This window comes from Oxyura jamaicensis, chromosome 1 (genome assembly GCF_011077185.1).
Source record: "Oxyura jamaicensis isolate SHBP4307 breed ruddy duck chromosome 1, BPBGC_Ojam_1.0, whole genome shotgun sequence".
NCBI classification, from domain to species: domain Eukaryota; kingdom Metazoa; phylum Chordata; class Aves; order Anseriformes; family Anatidae; genus Oxyura; species Oxyura jamaicensis.
In genome coordinates this window covers 116,050,862-116,055,075 of record NC_048893.1, presented here as the reverse complement: position 1 = coordinate 116,055,075, position 4,214 = coordinate 116,050,862, and the positions used below count along the sequence as shown (strand labels likewise).

At 51.5% G+C, this 4,214-nt stretch overlaps 1 long non-coding RNA gene across 1 annotated transcript; it reads left to right on the top strand.

The window, feature by feature from the left end:
• The first annotated feature begins 965 nt into the window (after positions 1 to 965).
• Positions 966 to 3,906, top strand: LOC118160920. The gene is made up of 2 exons (XR_004747760.1): positions 966 to 1,357; positions 1,490 to 3,906. It is a non-coding gene; the product is annotated as an uncharacterized LOC118160920 (long non-coding RNA).
• Positions 3,907 to 4,214: the final 308 nt, after the last annotated feature.

The following is a 4,214-nucleotide window of genomic DNA, read 5'->3' as shown; positions in this document are numbered from 1 at the left end:
GAGACACCAAGCATCTTGGCACACCTGCCACGTCGTGGCAACTGATGCACCTCTACCACTCTTTTCAGCAGAAGAAAACATCCTCTGCTCTTCTAGCCTTCGACCAGATGAAATAATTTCCTAGTCCTGCTGGTTTCCTACTGCATACAGAGTTAATAAAAGTTGACTCAAATAGGCATGCTTTAACCCTCTGTTTTCTGTTTTTAATCCAGACCTCCAGCAGCAAAAGGGGACAACATAAAGTAGACCAAGGGTCTTTTTAGTTTTAACTGATAGTCTATTCATTTTTGAAGGATCGTTTATGGGTTATTTATTGTGGTCTCCAGTGTCCAACTCCAGTATCAGAAAGATGGACTGCAAGCCCTTAATTATACTGGCATGTCCAGCGTGTGTGAAGAACCCATAAAACAAAGCACATGCACTCTTCGGGCTTGTAATAGTTTGATGAAGATTTCTAAATTTTTCAAGCTACCAGTTCGTTGCAAAAGATGGATTACTTCTCCTAGGATTTCATCTATCTAATTATTTCTGTCCTGATTACATAACTGCCCCATATTTCTCATCCTACTGCTGCACCCTAGCTGTACCCAAGGTACTTTTTGTGTATGGTTGGTGTATAGAAATGGCTGGGCTCTGCTTGCAGGAGTTGCTCTTGGGGAGGTACGTGGTGACGAAGTGCAGAGGCAGCAGCACTCTTGTTTCTGCAGGGGGCAGGAAGGTGAGAGCACAAAAGAAAATAAAGCAGGCGATCAGAAAAGTGGTTTTGTACCCGATCTCTTTGCAACCCAAAGCTGCCAAGTGACGGGAAGCACAAAACCTTCACAGGACGGTGCCTACCACTGTGCTGACATGCCTACAGGAGAAGACCAAGGAGCACCCAGCTGGAGGAGAGCCGGCTCAGGACTGCCCTCGGTGCTGGTGTCCCGGTACCATCGCTTCCCAGCTGGAATGACCGTCAGCATTTCAGACCAGGCTCAGGAGCAGAAAGCAGAAGATGGTTTCCAGCCAGCCAAAAAACTGCAGGACTGTCCGGGAGAGACCTCCTCTGCGGCACGGCACGGCACGGCACAGCACAGCACGGCTCCCTTGCGAACAAAGCCGCAGTGTGCGCTGAGCGGCACGTACAGCTGGCAGCCTCCTGCCCTGGGCTGGAGGACACACATCGCTGTGTGTCTACAAGGAAGGTTTTGTCTGAGCCGAGGGGAGGACGAGTGCTTTCTCGGCTGGAGCCTCAGAGATATGCATGGCTAAGGGACAGGAATTTCTGCCCCCAGGCTTCAGCTAGCAGCCAGGCTCCCTGCATACCGCACTGTAATTCACCCACCGAAGTTTTTGCGTTGTAAAGTAAAATAAGACAGTAAGCAAGCTTTCTAACAGTATGACGCTGCAATTGAGATTTCAAGTGTTGATAAACATAGGTAGGGCTCTTATTACTTTCCGCGAGCAGAAAAATTACCCCAAGCTTCAGTGTTTTTTTTTTCCTTGCGAGGCAGGCACGCCATGTACTGAGCAACACGAGACGGTGCTCTGAGGTCCTTCTCCTCCCCTCCCTGCTGGCTGCGAGCGCATGGCCTTTATCAGCACCACGGCTGGGTGATTCCCACAGCTTGGCAAAAACACCTGCCGTTCGCTCTCGGTGGATGGCGGAGGGCTGGAAACCCTGCAGTGCCATGGCTGTGACACCCCCTGCCCCATGCCACCACCCTCATGGGGGTGCCGGGTCCCCGCCGTGCCATCCACCGCACGAGATGCCCAGGGCCAGGGGCAGGGGCTCTGGGCACCGTGGGGCAGGAGGCGGAGGCACGCTGCCCGCTGGCTGATCCCTCAGCCTGGAGGAGAGCCAGGACCTCCTCTCCGGGGCCTTGCAGAGCGCTCCCTTCCCAGCACGGGCGGCCTTTTCTTAACCCGGCGGCCCCAGGAGGCAGCTGTCCCCGTGGCAGGGCAGCAGGGGGGCACGAGGAGGGCACCCCCCCAGCACGTGGCCCCGGGTCCCTGCTGGGGAGAGGCATCCGTCTGCAGCCGATGGCTGGGAGACAGCCGTCAGCGCACCTGTGGCGATCGGCTTTCATATATTTTAAATTTCACTCACACGATCTATTTGTGCGTTTCCCTGCCGGCTGCGGGCCGAGGCAGGGGCACGGGGAGCAGGGCCGTCTGGGGAGGCTTTGCAGGGAGGCCGATGATCCAATTAAGGCAACAAAGAGCCGCTGCGCCGCGATCTGAGGGGTTCAGGAGCTGGGAGCAAGCAGGGAACGGCGGCAGAAGGCGAAGCCAAGCAGACATATGGAACAAGTTACGGCGGAGACGGCGGAGGCAAAGTGCGTAAATGAGTTCAAGAGATGCCTGGGCTTTTCTCGGGAGAAGGGAAGGACTCGAGGGGTCTGCTTGGAAAAGCAGGAAGGAGGGATTAAGATAAAGCCCAGAGATGGAGGCCTGCTGTGCTGACTGGCCTCTGCTTGTTCCCGGCTTTATTTATTTATATTTTTTTTTCATTTGACTGTAAGAGATATTAATGTAATTAAAGGATGGGGGAACTACTGGAGAGCTGCAGTAAGTTGAGGGAGAGCAGAAGGGAGTAGGAGTGGGAGCTACCTAGCAACCAACGTGCGGAAGCCAATAAAATGCACAGATAGGCAAAATTCAGGGAAAAAAAAAAAAAAAAAAAAGCCCAGGATAATGAAAGAAGAGCTCAAGCATCTCATCCCCAAAGTGAGCCAGGGGATGCGACGCCAGCCCCCAGCTGCTGGGACAGATTCCCACCTGCCCCTGTCCGTCTGTCCCTGCTCCTTATGCAAAGACCTGGCCACCCTCGAGCCACAGGCACCCCTCCAGTCACACTGGGTTTCGGGGCAGAGAAAGCTCAGGCAAGGCCTGGAAGCCCAACAGCACCTTCCTATACGTATCTGTGACATTGCTGCTGCTCTGTAACCCCCTGGGACAGCAGCTTCCCTGGCTGGGAGCAGCTCCCAAACCCCTCCGTGGTGCGGGTGGGCTGCACCCCTTGCCCAAGGAGGACAGGTCCACAAGAGGTCCCTGCCATGCTTTGACCTGCGTAGGAGCCTTTTGTGCAGCTTGTTTGTAGATAAAGCTGTGCGATTTCTTATTTCTGGAACTGTGACATAATTTCCTTCTCAAGGACTCCGGTGTTACAGCAAATGGCACGGGGAGAGAGCTTGTCCACTGCCGGCGCTTTCTGAAAAGGCAACAGCCCTGCTCCAGCAGGCAGACATGCAATTTCCACTTTGAGACTTGCCCCCACAGTGTTATGGGATGCAAAACTCATTTCGGCTTCAAATGGTGGAAGGAACATGGAGAATTTTCCCAAAAGTTTGAGCAAAATCGGACACATTGCCTTTTAAATTACCAGGCTTTAAAAAACAACCTATGCAGGTTTGAAATTTGCCCTCTGCATCCTTTCTTTAAGGGATGACTTTTCTTACTAAACCGCGGCTGATACATAACCACGCTTCCCACGTAGGCAAAAAGTGTTGACAAGACATTTCTGAGGAAATATGGCATCATTAAGGACTATATGACATAATTAAGGGAAGGAGGGTGAAAGAAGCTTTTGCCCTCTCGTGGCTGGTCACAGTTAATGTCACCAGTGGTGTCACACACGTCACCTTGCCATGCACTTTCTCCCAGGCCCTGGGCAGACGAAGCCATGGGACTGAGCTCTGCTGAGCGCTTCAGGGCTGGACCTGAGCCTTGTATTTCTTTGCACCCCACTCTTGCACGATGCTCGGTGCTAACGCCTGTAGCTTCTGCTGTGGCTTCCCCGGGTACACACGGACAGCTAGGAGTAAGCACATTCATGCTTTGCAGGATCAGGGGCTTGTTTTGCAGTAATGGATTTGTTGCAGAATTATAGCTAACTAGCTGTGTCTTCTGGAAAAAAAAATATAAAAAAATAAAATAAAAAATAAAAATCGGTTATGCTGGTTTTTGAGTTTCAGGCCATTAAAAATTACCCAGAATGTACAGTCACTCAGTAGCAGCTTCGTAGATAAGGATTTAATTATAAGCCCTGCACTCACTTATACTCTTTGAATACCAAATGTATTTTGTGATTGCTTTCAGAGCACGCTAGTTTTTTTTTTTCCCAGAAATTTGAAGGCAATTGAGCAATTTTACAGTCTAGAGTCCTGATTCAGCAGCCTTCCCTGTTCAGCAAAGAAATGATGTGCTTAACTCCAATGGGACTTGGGCATATG